This window comes from Sus scrofa, chromosome X, assembly GCF_000003025.6.
Source record: "Sus scrofa isolate TJ Tabasco breed Duroc chromosome X, Sscrofa11.1, whole genome shotgun sequence".
NCBI classification, from domain to species: Eukaryota; Metazoa; Chordata; class Mammalia; order Artiodactyla; family Suidae; genus Sus; species Sus scrofa.
The window spans coordinates 12,595,711-12,614,873 of record NC_010461.5 but is presented as its reverse complement, the minus strand read 5'-3'; positions in this window follow the sequence as shown (position 1 = coordinate 12,614,873).

Here is a 19,163-nt window from a genome sequence, read left to right as displayed (position 1 = left end):
GAGTCAGCATCTGTTCTGCAAAGAAGTTCCGTCTCTCCTTTTTTCAGATTCCACAAGTCAGTGAAAGCATTTGAGGTTGGTGTCTCATTGTCTGGCTGACTTCACTTAGCATGATAATTCTAGGTCCATCCATGTTGCTAAAAATGCTGGTATTTCATTCTTTTTGATGGCTGAGTAATATTCCATTGTGTATATGTACCACATCTTCTGGATCCATTCCTCTGTCGATGAACATTTAGGTTGTTTCCATGTCTTGGCTATTGTAAATAGTGCTGCAATGAACACTGGAGTACTTGTGTCTTTGTGAGTCGTGGTTTTCTCTGGAGAGATGCCTAGGAGTGGGATTGCTGGATCAAATGGTAGTTCTATGTTTAGTTTTCTGAGGAATCTCCATACTGCTTTCCACAGTGGTTGCACCAATTGGCAATCCCACCAACAGTGTACTAGGGTTCCTTTTTCTCCACACCCTCTCCAGCACTTATTGTTTGTGGACTTTTGGATGATGGCCATTCTGGCTGGTGTAAAGTGATACCTCATGGTGGTTTTGATTTGTATTTCTCTAATAATGAGTGATGTTGAACATCTTTTCATGTGTTTCTCGGCCATCTGTATGTCTCCTTTGGAGAATTGTCTGTTTAGATCTTCTGCCCATTTTTGGATGGGGTTGTTTGTTTTTTTGGTATGGAGCTGCAGAAGTTGTTTATAAATTTTGGAGATTAATCCCTTGTCCGTCGAATCACTTGCAAAGATTTTCTCCCATTCTGTGGGTTGTCTTTTTGTGTTGTTTAGGGTTTCCTTTGCTATGCATAAACTTTGTAGTTTGAGTAGGCCCCATTTGTTTATTTTTCTTTTTATTGTCAATACTCTAAGAGGTGGATCTGAGAAGATGTTGCTGTCGTTTATGTCAGAGAGTGTTTGGCCTATGTTTTCCTCTAGGAGTTTGATAGTGTCTGGTCTTATATCTAGGTCTTTAATCCATTTGGAGTTTATTTTTGTGTGTGGTGTTAGGGAGTGTTCTAATTTCATTCTTTTCCATGTGGCTGTCCAGTTTTCCCAGCACCACTTATTGAACAAGCTGTCCTTTCTCCATTGTATATTCTTGCTTCCTTTGTCATAGATTAGTTGGCTGTAAGTACATGGGTTTAATTCTGGGCTTTCTATCCTGTTCCACTGATCTATATGTCTGTCTTTGTGCCAGTACCATGCAGTTTTGACGACTGTTGCTTTGTAGTAGAGTCTGAAGTCAGGGAGTGAGCCTGATTCCTCCAGCTCCATTTTTCCTTTTCAGGATGTCTTTGGCTATTCTGGGTCTTTTGTGCTTCCAAACAAACTTCAAAATATTTTGTTCAACTTCTGTGAAAAATGTCCTTGGTAATTTGATAGGGATTGCATTGAATCTGTAGATTGCCTTGGGTAGTATAGTCATTTTGATAATATTAACTCTTCCAATCCACGAGAATGGTATATCTTTCCATCTATTTGTGTCATCTTTGATTTCTTTCATCAGTGGCTTGTAGTTTTCAGAGTACAGGTCCTTTGTTTCTTTAGGTAGGTTTACTCCTAGGTATTTTATTCTTTTGGATGCGATGGTAAAAGGGATTGCTTCCCTAATTTCCTTTTCTGCTTTTTCATTGTTAGTATATAGAAACACTGTCGATTTCTGTGTATTGATTTTGTATCCTGCAACTTTGCCAAATTCGTGGATAAGCTCTAACAGTTTTCTGGTAGAGTCTTTAGGATTCTCTAGGTATTTCTAGTAACTTTTAAAGGGGGAATTAAACACAAATTGGATTTTTTTTCTCCTGTATACTACCAAATGAATACCAGGAGAATTATTAACTTTTTACCTAATTTGACCTCACTTTTCCTTATCTAGTCTAATTTAGTAACTGAAGATTTTAGGCCCTAGCACAGAACATATTGTCACCGCCCTACTGCAGGACTGGTTGACCCCAGCACTGGAGAGAAAAGTAGCATACCCAAGATCTTATCAGGAGGTTTCATTTTGGGGTTTTTTGTTTGTTTGTTTTTTTGGGGGGTTCTTTTTTTGTTTGCTTGTTTGTTTGTTATTTTTGTCTTTTCTAGGGCCGCATGGAGGTTCCCAGGCTAGGGGTCGAATCGGAGCTGTAGCCGCTGGCCTACGCCATAGCCACAGCAACACCAGATCCAAGCCACGTCTGTGACCTACACCACAGCTCATGGCAACGCTGGATCCTTAACCCACTGAGCAAGGCCAGGGACCGAACCTGCAACCTCATGGTTCCTAGTCAGATTCGTTTCCACTGTGTCACAACGGGAACTCCAGGAGGTTTCATTTTGAATTAAAAAAAAAAAAAATGTGGAGTTTCCGTCGTGGCGCAGTGGTTAACAAATCCAACTAGGAACCATGAGGTTGCTGGTTCGGTCCCTGCCGTTGCTCAGTGGGTTAACGATCTGGCGTTGCCGTGAGCTGTGGTGTAGGTCGCAGACGCGGCTTGGATCCCATGTTGCTGTGGCTGTGGCGTAGGCCAGCAGCTACAGCTCTGATTTAACCCCTAGCCTGGGAATCTCCATATGCCACGGGAGAGGCCCAAGAAATGGCAAAAAGACAAAAATAAATAAATAAATGAGACAAAAAAAATGTAACATGCTATATTACACTTTTAATAATGATAGAAAGAAGAGGTCAAGGAGAAGTTTCAGAATTATGTGACTTCAGAGATTGCCTGCAGAAAAAATACACCTATGGAAGACTGAAGTAGACAGAGCCACTGAGTTATTTAACCATATTTACTGAGTACTGATCTTGTGCCAGAAATCCGGAGACACACAAAAGGAAAGCCACTATCCTTGCCTTCAAGGAGGTTACCTGCTAGGTGGAGAGACAGGCAAGTAAACAGTTACATTACTCTGTGATAAATTCAAAGCCCAAAATGTGTGTCCAGTGAAGCAGGTGGAAAGGAAGAAAGAGCCTGATTGTCCATTATATTAGGTTGGGCATTATGAAACTGCCAATGTTTACCTGAGTTTGATCTACAAATATGGTAATATTTTATGGTTTCATCAAACAGCTTGGTATATCCAAAACATATGGTGAACAGGGAGAATGTTAGACAATGAAGCTGGAAAGATAAACAGGGCCATTTCAGATTTAAAAATAAAAATCAATGGAGGAGTTCCACCATTGTGACACAGTGGAAATGAATCTGACTAGGAACCATGAGGCTGCAGGTTCAGTCCCTGGCCTCGCTCAGTGGGTTAAGGATCTGGTGTTGCAGTGAGTTGTGATGTAGGTTGCAGACGTGGCTTGGATCTGGCGTTGCTGTGGCTCTGGCGTAGGCCGGCAGCAACAGCTCCGATTAGACCCCTAGCTTGGGAACCCCCATATGCCACTGGTGGAGCCCTAAAAAGCAAAAAAAAAAAAAAAAAAAAAAAAAAGAAGAAGAAGAAAAATAAAAATAAAGACTCCTTGAATGTCAAATTAAGATTGCCTTTTGTACTGGAAGAGAGATTAAGTCTTTTAAGCGAGGAATAACTGGAAACTTTCATCTTGGAAAGAGCACCCTTTATGTGAATGCTTCACTTGACAAAGAAAAGTCTTTGCTTTTTAGAGATATACTCTGAATTATTTATAGATGAAATGATATAATATCTGTAATCTGCTTTAAAATAAGGCAGGAGATGGGGAAATTGATGGAAGTAGACATAAAACAAGATTGGCAATGAGGTGATAATTGTTGAAGCTGGGGCAGTGGGTACACCGGTTTATTACACATGTTGTCTTTTTTTATATGTTTTAAACTTGCTATAATTAAAAATGAACAAATACACACAACAAAGAAAAAATAAAAGGTAGGAAAGCAAGCAAGCAGGCAAGATGGATCAGTTCTGCATGTTTTGAGAGTTGTATTAATTCCATAGGGCTGCCATAACAAATGAACACAAATCTGGTGAATTATAACAACAAAAACTTATTCTCTCAGAATTCTTGAGGTCACAAGTCCAAAACCAAGGGGTCAGCAGGCCCACACTTACTCCAATGGCTAAAGGAGAGAATTCTTCCATACTTCTTCCAGCTCTTGGGGGTTCCTTCTGTTCCTTATAAACACAGCACTCCAATCTACCTCTTTCTTCTATTGTCTCCACCTCTGTGTTTCTGTGTCTTTTCCTCTTCTTATAAGGACATCAGTCATTAGATTTAGGGCCCGTTTCAAATCTAGTATGATATCGAAGAATCTTTTTTTTTTTTTTTTTTGTCTTTTTTGTTGTTGTTTTGTTGTTGTTGTTGTTGTTGTTGCTATTTCTTGGGCCGCTCCAGCGGCATATGGAGGTTCCCAGGCTAGGGGTTGAATCGGAGCTGTAGCCACCGGCCTACGCCAGAGCCACAGCAACGCGGGATCCGAGCCGCGTCTGCAACCTACACCACAGCTCACGGCAACGCCGGATCGTTAACCCACTGAGCAAGGGCAGGGACCGAACCCGCAACCTCATGGTTCCTAGTCGGATTCGTTAACCACTGCGCCACGACGGGAACTCCTGATATCGAAGAATCTTAAACCTATTTCCGAATAAGGTCACTGTCCCCATGTTGAATAAGGCACAGTATTCAATCCATTACAGGGGTATAATTTGGGAATGAAAACTGAAACTGGAGATAGGAGGAAAAATTAGGAAGCCATTAAGTAATAAAGTTCAGAAATGAGGAAAGTCAGAGCTAAGGTATTGCCCGTGGGGGTTCAGTTATGCTTTATATGAAGATACATACACCAAAGTTGCTATTACAGGTAGTAAGTTAATGACTGAGATAAGTTCAGGAAGCAGCAGGAGGCCAAAGGAGACTCTAGAGCCAAGTGGGGGAAGGGGATGGTTAGAGAAGGTTTCTGAAAGATCATTAAGTGTTGATAGGCAAAGGAGAGGGAACAGGTAGAATAAAGACATAGAAGTAAAATTCAGTGCAGAGGCATGTGGAGAAAATTATAAATAACTTGTTGCTGGAATGTAAAATATAAGGTATAGATGAGCAATAAGGTCCTAGTGTATAGCACAGGGAACTATGTTCAATATCCTGTAATAAATGATAATGGAAAAGAATATGAAAAAGTATATATGTATATATATGGCTGAATCACTTAGCTGTACACCAGAAACTAACACCATATTGTTAATCAACTACACTTCAATTAAAAAAAAAAAAAGTAAGGCAAAGAGAAACAAAAACAGGCTGAAGTAATAGGCAAGGACTAGATCAAGGACCACTATGAAAGCCAGGTTAATGAGTTGGGACTTTTCTGGATGGTTATAGGGGACCATTTAAGGCTTTAAGCGGGGGAGTGGCATGGCCACATTTTCCTCTTAGAATGCTCATCTGTAAGCAAAATAAAGGGTGGATTGGAGGCAGGGAGGTTAATTAGGATGCATTTGTAGTCCAGGCAAGAGATGATCAGGGCCTGAACTAGGGCAGTCATCATAGATTTAGAGAGGAAAATGTGGGATCAAGAAATAAAAGCAGCAGGATGTGGTGATTCATGGTATAGGGGAGCAGAACTGACCACCCTAAAATGTGTCTTTAGCATACAGATTATTTTAAGTGGAAAACAATCAAAGACCAAAAGACTCAAGAGGAAACCAGCTTTTCCATTAACTGCACAAAGAATTTAGATAGTCCCTATTACAGGAATAGAGCTATCACCAGAGATATCTGTGAAGAATATGGGCTAGGTGTGGTGGGGGAAACTCAGTGATCAGAGTCCACTCCCTGTCCCCTTATCTCCACCCAGCTCAGCAAATGTTTATTTACAAACATTTGCTTTTCCATATCCATGTGAATTGCCCCCCTCCACTTGGAAGTCCTAACCCCCCACCCACAACATTCTCTTTTGTCTTCAGCTGAAGATGGTATTTAAGGTGAAGGTTTTTGGCCATTTTGGCAAGTCAACTGGTTTTCCTGCCTGTCTCCCATGTATAAATATTATTAAACTTTTGATTTTCCCCTGTTCCATCTCTCTCATGTCAAGTTAATTCTTAGACCAGTCAGAAGAACCTAGAAAGGCAGAGGAAATTTTCTTCCTCCCCAACAATGGGATGTTGAGGACCTGAGTAATGGAAGAATCAAGGCTGTCAACCAGAATGGATGATGGGTAATGGTGATGTCATCCAGTGAAACAGAGAATGCAGGAGCAGGTTTGCAGTCCAGATGATAATGAGTTTATTTCATAATACTTTGAGTTTGTAGTACTGTGAAAGCAGCTCTTTTTGCCCCTTTCTTGTTTGCCCATTTCTGTTCCCTTGTAACCTTAAAAGAACCTAAATATAGGAATGCAATTTAACCTAGGCAATTTAACTGAACTCCTGACTTATGCTCTCCTGAGAGTATGCCATGCTCTGCCTAATGTGTTGGTTCTTTCCCTAGATTAAAAGAAGTATGAATGAAGAGTTAATGAGACGCTTTCTACCCCCAGCACCTCCCCTGGCAATCCTACAGGTAGATCACATGGGCAAGATAACACGAAGAGAGAGTCAGCCAGTGTGCACTCAATGGAGAATGATGCAGAATCCAACCTCCTGCCTCGATGATTCACTGAAATTGTTCCTCTTTTTTTCCTTTAAAAACTGTCATGGCTGAGCAGAATCTTTGGAGTTGGTCTCAGGACATGAGTCCATCTACTCCCCAGATTGCTGCCCTTTCTGATTAAAACATCTTTCCTTTCTACTGACACTGACTTTTGAGCAGCAGGCAGCCAAGATAAAACCTACAGGGGAAATAGCCAGAAGGCAGGGTATACACACAAGTCTGAAACTTGAAGGAAGGATGAAGATTAGAGATACAAAAAGTATAAGGGATCAAGATACTAAAAGGGGTCAAAACTGTGGGTGTAGTTCAATTTCTAAGGTAAATTTAATATACCGTAAAGATGGCACCATATGTAAAGGGGAAAAGAAAAGTTGTTAATATATGATGTTCAGGGGAAAACGGTTCACTAATGAAGAAAATAAAATTGTACTAATACATGGAGATGAACAAATAGGAAATGTTAAACTACAAACTTAAGAGATGAAAAAGTAGAATGATAACTTTGCAAATTATGAGTGGAGAGCTCCTTAAATAAAACCTCAAAAGCATAAATCATAAAGCAAAACAATATGATAAATTTGATTTAAGGGAATCCGAATGAAAATGAAAAGCAGCACGGATAACACAATGAACAAATGACAGAAGCGGAGAAGATATGTGCAATGTCTAAAAGGGACAAGCAAAGAATATCCAACATTTTCAATAAACTGCTAAAAATAAATTTTAAAAAGGCAGCAAGCTTAATGGTATACAGGCAATTTACAGAAATCAAAAGCCAAAGGGCCAACAAGAAATATGAAGAGATATAGCCACTAACAACCAGAGAAGTGCAAATCAACAACAGTGGTCTATGGTTGGACAATCACTGGCAACAATAAAGCAGCAGGATAACACCCGGGGAAGGCAGGATGCAGAAGCACACGGATTCTCATACACTGCTGGTGGGGCGACCTGGTGAACTCCTTCTCTATGGCCACCTAGCAGAACTGTGCCAAACTGTACAACTTCATCAACTTGTACTACTCAACATTGATAAAGTGCATATTATTTGACACATACATTCCTCTTCAGGAAACACTCTATGGGGGAATTAGGAACCTAACAGCGTTAAAATTTGCTGTTTAAGGAGTTCCCACTGTGGCTCAGCAGTAACAAACCCGACTAGTATCCATGAGGATGTGGCTTCAATCCCTGGCCTTGCTCAGTGCGTTAAGGATCCAGCATTGCTGTGAGCTGTGGTGTAGGTCACAGACTCGGCTCGGATCTGGCCTTGCTGTGGCAGCTGCAGCTCTGATTCAACCCCTAGCCTGGGAACTTCCATATGCTGTGTGTGTGGCCCTAAAAAAGACCCCCCAAAAAAGTTGCTTCTTAAGAATAGTTACTATAGCATAATTTATAACTTTAAAAATTGGTAAAAAATTTAAATGTCCATCAATTGGCACCTTCTAATGATCAAGTACTCATAAAGGAAAAGTATATTCAACTTGACTGCAAAAGCACACCTCAGGGGATAAACAAGCAATTTATAAAAACAGGCAGAAGGCTGGATCTGGCCCATGGCTGTAGTTTGTCTATCCCTGATCTATAGAATAAGGAGATCTTTATAACTGGTTCTGCAAGCAGTTCGTTAACTCTTGGGCAACTTACTTCTTCTATCCTATTTCGCCTCTTGTAAGCATTAAACAGCATATGTGAATGCAAATGAACTACTAAATGATATAAAAATATAACCTGCTTTTACCATTTCTGAATGTTTCTATTGTTGCATTTGCTTCGTTCCAGTCTTGTGACCCGCCTCTGGAGGTAAGTATTTGATGTGCTTTTATCTGTCTGAGAAGCCTGTTAAATATTCACAAATCATTCTACACAATGCTGGTCTTTGTTCACAGTCTTGTAACCATGAGTTTTATCAAAGTCTATTCAGACCATTCCTGGACTATTTCCATTTTTGGAGTCTGTAGAGCTATGCAGACAGATCGCTATGCTTAGAAGGACTCTGTGCTTAGTATGGGATCATCAGACACAAACTACTATACACAGAACAGATAAGCAACAAGGATTTACTATATAGCACAGGGAATTATACCCGATATCTTGTAATAACCTATAATGGAATATAATCTCCAAAAAGCCCCAATCACTATGCTCTGCATCTGAAACTAACACAATATTGTAAATCAACTATACTTTAATTAAAAAAAAAAGGAGAGGGACTCCATGCTTGGCATGGGGCGGGGTGGGGGAATAAGTTTCCTTCTACCCTTCTAGGTTCTTTTTTTTGTTTGGGGGTTTTGTTTGTTTGTTTGCTTTTAGGGCCACACCCACAGCATATGGACGGTCCCAGGCTAGGAGTCAGAGCTGTAGCTGCCGGCCTACGCCACAGCCACAGCAACACCAGATCCGAGCTGCGTCTGGGACAACCCTTCTAGATTCTTGGCTTAGACCCCCCTGTAATAAAAGACAGACTAAGAGGAGAAAAACAAATGGAAGTTTAGTAACATGTACACCTCCAGGAAAACTGAGTAACTCCCAAAATGGCCCAAAGCACCACCTTCAATACCACCTCCAGCTAAAGACAAAAGATGTTGGGGGTGGGGGAGGCAGTTATGGGAGATTATCAGGCAAAGCACAGTAAAGAAGGAAGGCTGGAATTCCTGCTGTGGCTCAGGGGGTTATGAACCCGACTAGTATCCGTGAGGGTGAAGGTTCAATCCCTGGCCTCACTCAGTGGGTTAAGGATCAGGCGTTGCCATGAGCTGTAGTGTAGGTTGCAGATGCAGCTTGGATCATGCATTACTGTGGTGGTGGTGTAAGCTGACAGCTACAGCTCTGATTTGACCCCTAGCCTGAGAACTTCCATATGCCACAGGTATGGCCCAAAAAAGCCAAAAAAAAAAGAAGGGTAAGGTTGTACATAGATTTAAGTTCCTACCTTCTCCATTGAAAAGAATTTCTTGAAATTTGGAGTCATCTTTCTCTTCCTGATAGAGAGGCAGACACCCTTACAAATGGAGATTTCCCCACAATAGCCAAGACATGGAAACAACCTAAATGGGAGTTGTCATCGTGGCTCAGCAGTTAACGAACACGACTAGCATCCATGAGGACGCAGGTTTGATCCCTGGCCTCGCTCAGTGGGTTGAGGATCCAGCATGAGTGTGGTGTGGGTCACAGACACAGCTCGGATCCTGTGTTGCTGTGGCTCCAGTGTAGGCCAGTGGCTGAGCTCAGATTCAACCCCTAGCCTGGGAACCTCCGTGTACCATGGGTATGGCCCCCTCCCAAAAGACAAAAAAAAGAAAAGAAAAAGAGACAACCTAAATGTCCACAGACATATGAATGTGGTACATACACACAATGGAATACTACTCAGCCATAAAAAGAACAAAATAAGGCTATTTGCAGCAACATGGATGCAACTAGAGATTCTCATACTAAGTGAAGTTAAATCAGAAAGAGAAACACAAATACCACAAGATATCATTTATATGTGGAATCTAAAATATGCTACAAATGACTCTAGAAAAGAGAGACAGATTATGGACATGGGTAATTTCTACTTGGTTTCAGAGTTTCTACTGTCTCTGTTGTAACCAGATGAAGATGATTCTTATGCCAAAGAGGCATATTTTTTGGGGTGGCAAATTCTGTTCCCCTTCGTTGGCTTAATGTTTTGTTGTTGCTGTCTTGAAATTGCTAATTTTTTTTTTTTTTTTTGTCTTTTTAGGGCCGCACCCGAGGCACATGGAAGTTTCCAGGCTAGGGGTTGAATCGAAGCTGCAGCTGCCAGCCTACACCACAGCCACAGCAACATGGGATCTGAACCATTTCTGCGGCCTACACCACAGCTCATGACAACACCAGATCCCCGACCCAGCGAGCGAGGCCAGGGACCAAACCCACGAGCTCATGGATACTAGTCGGATTCGTTTCTGCTGCAACACAATGGGAACTCCGAAATTCTGAAATGTTTAATTTTTTTTTTCCTTTCTGGCCACGCCCATAGCATATGGAAATTCCTGGGCCAGGGATTGAATCCGAGCCACAGCTGTGACCTGCACCACAGCTACGGCAATGCTGGATCCTTACCTGCTGTGCCACAGTGGGAACTCCAAATTCTTAAAAATTTTTGAACAGGAGGACCCGCATTTTCACAAATTATGTAGCTAGACCTGCTCTCTACACCAGGAAGAAAAATTAACTTTCTATTTCACATTTATAATATCTTCAAGCCACACAAAACGTTTGACAATAACAACACTTAAATGACCTTTATTTCTATGTATGGTCCCACAGAAATGTTTCCTCTATTCTTTATTTTTTGGCCATGCCCACAGTATACATAAGCTCCCAGGCCAGGGATCAAACTTGTGCCATAGCTATAACTAGAGACACAGCAATAGCAATGCAGGATCTTTAACTCACTGAGCCATAAGGGAACTCCCTTATATTCTTTCATCTCTTCAGTCTGGTTTGCCTAAAGAAAAATTAAAGGAGGAAAGCTCTTTAAATTATGTTAGGTTTATGGACTCCCCCCCACCAAATTGGCAGAAATGAAACAGCAGAGTTACGGATACTAAACTATAAATGTTAAAGGGTATTTCTGTCCTCTTACTGGAAATATAAAAAGACTTGATCCATAAAGGTAATCTTAATAAATATTTTTTAGTGTGATGATGGTATTGAGAATTTAAAACTAAGTCATAATTATATACTATTTGCATAGTTATAAACAGCTTAGTTATTTTGTGGTCAAAATGCAAAGACAAACTATCAAAGTACTAAATTAAACACTTCCTAGGAATTTACCAAGCTAGTCACATAGAAGACAAAAAGTGTGTTGGTTGGAACGTGTGAGTACTCCCCCGACACTTACACACAGAGGAAGGTCAGTTGATTGTTAATGGCCAGAAAACAAGTGTGAACAATGACCGATTCTATCTTAGAAGAAGAAAGGAAGCTGCTGGTGGGACAAAGGTATCTCCTAAGAGCTGTGCCCAAGATCTCAGTGGTCAGCCTTTGATTTCCAAACCATAGTGGCCAGTTTCCAGCACTCTGCAATTAGGTATTCAAAAGTAAACACACAACTGCATTTTTTTTTTTTTAAGGGAAGGGCTACTCCGTCTTACTTTCCACGGGGATAAAACACTTCTCTCTCTCTCTCTTTTTTTGGCCATGCATGTGGCATGTGGACGATCCTAGGACAGGGATCGAGCCCGCACCAGAGCACTGACCAGAGCCACAGCAGTGACAATGCTGAGTCCTTAACTGCCAGGCCTCCAGGGAACTCTCAGTCCTCTTTTGAAGAAAGCATATTTAGATACAAGTGACCCCATTTTTTGTAAGTAGCTTACAAATCAAGACAAAACAATATGACTTCAATAGTGTTTTACTCAACATAAAAGTTGTTTAAAGTTAAGTTTCCACAGTCTGGTAGGCTAATATTTGCTAGTGATGTAGTCCCAGAAATGTCACCCTAAGATTCACCCCTGCCTAATTATGTCTCAAAGAAAAGAAAATAATGCTCTAACTTAATTATAGATATCATATACTTGTATATACATAGGTATAAATGCACAAACATATGCATATATGCACTCATATATACACACACATGGTAGCTGTGAATATTTCCATTTTTCCTAAGTTACATAAAAAGCATTGCTTAGTCATGGTTGTTTCTTTGTAATTTATAATATTCCTACTGTTTGCCATATGTATATCCAAATAGCATTTCTAAAGTTTATGTGGGTATTTTCCTTCTTTCAATTCCAAAATTTTTACCACTTTCCTTAAAAATGCTGACTCTGGAGTTCCCGTCGTGGATCAGTGGAAACAAATCTGACTAGCGTCCATGAAGACGCAGGTTTGATTCCTGGCTTCACCCAGTGGGTTAAGGCTCCGGTGTTGCCTGGGAACCTCCATATGCCACGGGTGCGGCCCTAAAAAGACAAAAAAAAAAAGAAAGAGACAAAAAAAAAAAAAGCTAACTCCTTGTGAAATCACAAATAATGTCCATTTAAATGATTAAAAGCCTTTAACTGAACCACAATCAGTCTAGAATTTATTTTTTATTTATTTATTTGTCTTTTTAGGGCCGCACACACGGCATATGGAGGTTCCCAGGCTAGAGGTTGAATTGGAGCTATAGCCCTCCGCCTACACCACAGCCACAGCAATGCCAGATCCTTAACCCACTGAACGAGGCCAGGGATCGAACCTCTGTCCTCGTGGATGCTAGTCAGATTCGTTTCCACTGAGCCATGATAGGAACTCTTAGAAATTCTTTTTGTATACTTTGGGCTCCTTGCAAATTGATTCTAATCAGTCAATTCTGAAGTTTAAAATTTTAGAAGATACTGGAACGTTCAAGTCTTGATATGGATACATCCCATCATTTATTTTAGAAATCCAAGGTTCTTGGTATCTTATGGTTAGCTACTTCTGTTCTAGGACTTTTATCTTTCAGTAAAAAAGAGAAACTTTCATCCTGAGTCTTTGTGGGGAGTCTCTGCTTTCTGAAAAGTCATTTATATCTGGCATTTTCTCATCTAAACTTCCCATTGGCATCTATAGTGTGCATCCATGTCATTATAATACATCCTGCAGCTTCTGAGACTTCAAAAATTTTTCTTTTGTTTTATTGGTTAATGCTTAGTATTTTATTAAGTTTTAGGTTTTGAAAATTACTACTCTGTGTATAATATACCAGAATTCTTGATAAAGTAGCACACATTTGCTAATCAGACCAGATATACTAAAGAAGTGTTCTATTTCCATAAGAAATTACACAAGTCAAACGCTCATTTTTATCATTTAGCTCAAGGGTAAGTTACATGGCTTTTTTTTTTTTTTTTTTGCCTCTACCTCAAAATTAATTTTAGTTATAAGGGGAGCTGATCCATTTCTTTAAAAATCTTTTTTTTTAATTTAAGTATAGTTGATTTACAATGTTATATTAGTTTCAGATGTACAGTATAGTGATTCAATATTTTCAAATCTTTTTTAATGTATTTGTAGTATAGAATCTATGTGAAGAAAATTTTAAAACTCCACTGCAGAGCACAAAGAATTGGAATCAACTTAAAGGTGTATCTATTTGTTCAATGGAACGTGTCAGTATCTTAAAAATATCAATTGTCTCCACTATCAGAAATTAAAGCATGATAAAATGACCATAATGAAAATTATTTGATTCAGGCACTCAAAAGAAAGATCAATGTACAAAAATACAGAAATATAGAGTAAAACAATTCGAGGATTTAGTAAAAAATAGGAGCAACATTACATGTCCAAACAGAGAATATGGATTATTCAACAAATTATATCAGAACAACAAAAAACCTGTCTGGGTTTTTTGAATTTAGTCTCATTCCCTAAAACAAAACTCAGTTCAAGATGTATTAAAGATTTTAATTTAATAAAAATAAAAGTAAATACACAGGAAAGTTCAAATTACCTTTTTTAAAAGTATAATCTTGAGTAGGAATGGCTTTTCTAATTAAGATACAAAGCCCAGATGTCATAAAACAGTGGTTTGCAACCTCGGCTACACATTAGAATCACCCAAGGAACTTGTAAAAAGTTTCAATCCTTAGACTCCACCCTGGACAAAATCAATCAGAATCTCTGAAGAGAAGAGTCCAAGTCTCTGTTTCTGTTTTGTTTTTTGTTTGATTGATTTTTAATGCTCTCTGGGTGATTTCGATACTGTTAGGCTTCAGAACAACTGCCACAAAATAAAACCTTCAGAATATCTTGCCTAATGCTCTGCAAACTATCTCAGATATTCTTTGCCAAGAGGGGCCCAACCGCTATTTTCACTTGGCAGCTGCCACACTGCGCCCCTTCCTCGCAGAGGCGGGCTGCCTTCTTGGCTTCACCCAGAAATGGAAGGAAAGACCCTTTCCACAACTTAAAACAATCTCATATACATATAGACTCTTATATCAAAACTTCAGAATAACTGCAAACCAAAAATCTACAATTGATACACAAACAAGGAATCTCTGGAGAAGAAATATATCTCACAGTAAATAAGTGCATAATTCACCATGAAGGGGGTCATTTGACATTCTTGGAATGCTGAAGTCGTCTTAGATCTGACTCTGATCTCCTCTCCATCAAGGAATTTATGATAATTATAATTAAATAATGCCACTGTACAATTAAATTAAAAAAATAACAATACCCATAGGATATTGCATAGGAACCAAGGTGCTCACCCAGGGGGAGGATAGTAACTTAAGTCTGAACACAGATTCCTGGAACACTGCCTTATTACCTCACCACCAACCAATCAGAAGAAAGTCATACACCCTGCAGCCCACTTCAAATTTTGCCCATAAAAACCTTTCCCTGAAAATCAGTGGGAAATTTGGAGGGTTGACTACAAGCCATCCATTCTCCTTGTTTGGTCCTGCAAAAAAACCTTTCTCTGCTCCAAACTGATGTTTTCATTTGTTTGACATCATTGTGCATTGGGCACAGGGATTTGTGTTCAGTGACAGTATTAAGCTATTTACAAAATGTGTTTATGTTTATGCACAGCTAAGACATGTTTCCTTTTTGGCCCCAACCACAACATGTGGAAGTTCCTGGGCTAGAGATCGAATCTGTGCCAGAGCAGACTCAAACCACAGCAGTGACAACATTGGATCCTTAACCAACAGAGCCAAAAAGAATTCCAAGTAGGACTTTTTTTGGCAAATCTTACTGAAACCGGAACTAGACTAAAAGAGAAATCTTAGAAGTTAATTTATAACTCACTAGCCAGTAAGAAAGGTAGATGTATTTTCTTTCTCAGGGATCTGTATTTGTTATTTCAAAAGAGGATGTGACCTGGGAAAAGAATTCATTCCCTGGCTTGTAAAGTTGGAGGCACAAGTCTTAGATCTTCTCTGAAGGGATTTATTTGCTTTCTAAAGGGTGAGGACCCAGCATCTTTCCTCTAAGATTTTTAAAAAGACTGTCTTCTGAAGAGGATAGGAGACTTTCATACATAAATCCAATATTTTTTCACTTGGTCCCTTACCTGCAATACAGACTCTATTATGTGTAGGATGACATCTGGTTTTCACTGTACCCCTGCAGTGGTGACAAAAATTGGGACACAGAGGAATCACACAGTTATTATTCACTTACAGTAATAAGTAAATTTGCTTATTACTGTAAGTAATAATCTGCTCAGCCTCAGGAACTTTGTATACATATTCAGGATAATAATAATAATAATAATAGATACTGAAAAGCTAACACTGAGTGTGAATAACCGTCTCTACTTAAAATTGGATATCATGGTATTGAAACACAACATACTTGTTTCAGGAAGGGGGACTCTTCCTAAGGCCCAAGAATGGACTCTTGTCTCACACTTAGACATGAATTGTCTGAGGAAACCCACATACTTACAAAGCAAAATACTTTATTTGGAAGGGGCACCTGGATAGAGAGCAGCAGGCTAAGGGAACCCAAGGGAACTTCTCCATCATGTGGTTCACAGTCTCAGTTTTATGAGAATGTGGTTAGTTTCTCTGGCCGATCTGCTTACTGGCCCATATTTGAAAAGACTCGGGGTCCTTTTTGGTGGCACACGCATCTCTCAGCCAAGGTGCATTCCACCACAAGGATTCCAGGAAGTCAGTTGGCTCCACCCTCCTACTGGTCCCTCCCAATTCCTCCCAGTTAGTCTTCAGGGCAGCACAATGTATCCCTATCTCCTGCCGTGAGACAGCTCATGCAAGTGGCTATTATCATGTCTGGCCAAGGTGGGCAGTTGCAGTCAATGACCTCCTAACATGGTTACTAGTTACATTATCAATATATTATATATACGTAATATATGCATGTGTGTGTGTGTGTGTGTAAGATAATGTAACTAGTGAAATGTATATGTATTTGAACTTCCTTGGGCTTTTGTTGCTTTGTGTAAAATGGTCATTTTTGTAGTGCAGTTTAAGATTAAATGAAAAAGGACTTGTTAAAACTGTTATTTTTTAAGAATTATATAGAAAAAAGGAAAGATGATGATATTGATGATGGCAGATAGCAAGTAGAAATTATTGGTAAAATATAAATACCTTCAAAAGCCTGATTTGGGTCCAATAAAATATTTGATGTTGGCTTACTTGTTACTCTTATTCTTTCTTCAAAATCCAAGTTCTTGAAGTTAGATTATTGCACCTGCTAAACTGCTAAATTATCAGAGTTCCCTGCTGGCTCAGGGGATTGAGGATCTGGTATTGTCACTGCTGTGGCTCAGGTCACTGCTGTGGCATGGGTTTGATCCCTAGCATGGGACCTTCCTCATACTGTGTGAGTGGCCATAAATAAGTAAATAAATATAAAATTTAAAATAAACTGCTAAATTATTGCCAAACTAAAGGATTGCACATGATAATCTATAAATGGCTCAGTGTATTGTCTATCATAATGTGACATATAGCTGCCATAAGAAGAAAAAAATCACAACTTTTTCCAAATAATATTTGAAGATAAGGCTATTGTACAGAGAGTTGTGAGAAGTCAGTCCCAGATGGCTGGTGTTCAAGAAATGTATCATTTTGAAGGTAAGGAGAAGATTGCTACCCTTCTGGTCCAGTCACTCCAAAGGAACTTGATTAGAAATGTTTCGGTTGGCATTATGATGATTTTAATAGTGAAGAAGCTTTACGTTGACTAACAAAATAAGAAAATAGATTTAATTGCAACCGAGAAGATGTTTACATGTAGAAGGTATGTGAAGAGGAAAAGCAATAATCCTAAAAATCTGACAGGAAAAATAAAGTTTTTTCCATCATATAGACATTTAAAAAAAAAAAAAAGTTTCAATTCTTAGACTCCACCCTGGACAAAATCAATCAGAATCTCTGAAGAGAAGAGTCCAAGTCTCTGTTTCTGTTTTGTTTTTTGTTTGATTGATTTTTAATGCTCTCTGGGTGATTTCGATACTGTTAGGCTTCAGAACAACTGCCACGAAATAAAACCTTCAGAATAATATCTTGCCTAACGCTCTGCAAACTATCTCAGATATTCTTTGCCATTTTCACTTGGCAGCTGCCACACTGCGCCCCTTCCTCGCAGAGGCGGGCTGCCTTCTTGGCTTCACCCAGAAATGGAAGGAAAGATCCTTTCCACTCTCAGAATGTTGAAAATCTTTTGTGGTTCCATCACAGTAGGGATGCTGGCAGAAAAGAGGAAGTCATGCTCAAATTTGAGAAGAATTTAATAAACAGACTGTATACAAATGGAGTCATTCATCTCTTGATTGCAATGATGATTACATGAATCTACAGATGTCATAAAATTGTATATGACTATGCACAAAAAAAAAAAAATGAGTGAATGTGAAAACTGACAAAATCTGAGTTGGGCCTAGAGTCTAGTCAATAGTATTGTACCAATGTAAATTTCTTTATTTTGGTACTCTTCTGTACATAAACTGTTGGCTTCAGGGGAAGCTGGATGAAGGTACACAGAACCTCTCTGTACTATTTTTGCAAGTTCTTATGAGTCTTTATTTCAAAATAAAAAATTTTAAAAAGAGAGCTACTATATAAGAAGATGTGAGTAAAGAACAGGAAAATCACACAAGGGCTGCTGTAGCAACAGCTGGTCCCAGTTCCTCCTCATCAGGCTGAAATAACAAGAGGAGTTACTAGAAGAGAGAGAGAAGGCAAGCGCAAGCGCGAACTGTATGGAAAGGGCTAGCGGACAGGCACTGTGACCTTGCGACAACAGGTGCCAGGTGGGCCAAGATGTGGAGTTTGTAGAAATTGGAACCTGGATCATTGTCCAAGCTTGAGGAAAATTAATTTGGGGACCTGAGAGGCATTGAAAAATCTGGAACAGCCACTGGAATGTAATTTAGGAGGGAGGGAAAGATTTTATAGGAGTCTATATCTGAGAAAAGTAAATAATTACCAGACACATTCGTTAGCATATTTTAAGCTGCAATAAATCCCATCAGCATTATATGATTATATTAGTCAAGGCTCTTCAGAGAAATAGAACCAATAGGAATTTTATATATGCATATAACTGTTATAATGTATAATGTTTATAACTGATTTACATATATAATGGTTATGTATAAAAATTATACATATACACATAAATATATATATATATATGCTTATGGTTATATGATTATGGGTGTTAAGAAATCTCCATGTCTGTAGTCAGAAAACTGGAGACCATGAGAACCAATGTGTAGTTCTAGTCTGAGTCCAAAGATCTGAGGCCCAGGAAAGCTGATGCTGTAAATTCTGGTCGGAAATCTGGCAGACTCAAGACCCAAAAAGAGCTTATGTTTCTGTTCAAGTCTGGAGTCTGGAAAAGAGCACTCAGCTCAAAACACTCAGGCAGGAGTTCCCTCTTGCAGGAGAGTCGGCCTCTTGGTTCTCTTCAGATCTTCAACTGATTGGATGAGGCCCAGTATAATCTGCTTTAGTCAGTCTGCCCATTTAATTGTTAATCTCATCCAGAAAAACCACCACAGACACATCCAGAATAATGTTTAACCAAATCTTTGGGGACCCTGTGGCTGGCCTGTCAAACTGACGCATACAATTAACCATCATAATTATGGGCATACAATGTGCTCTTACCAAGG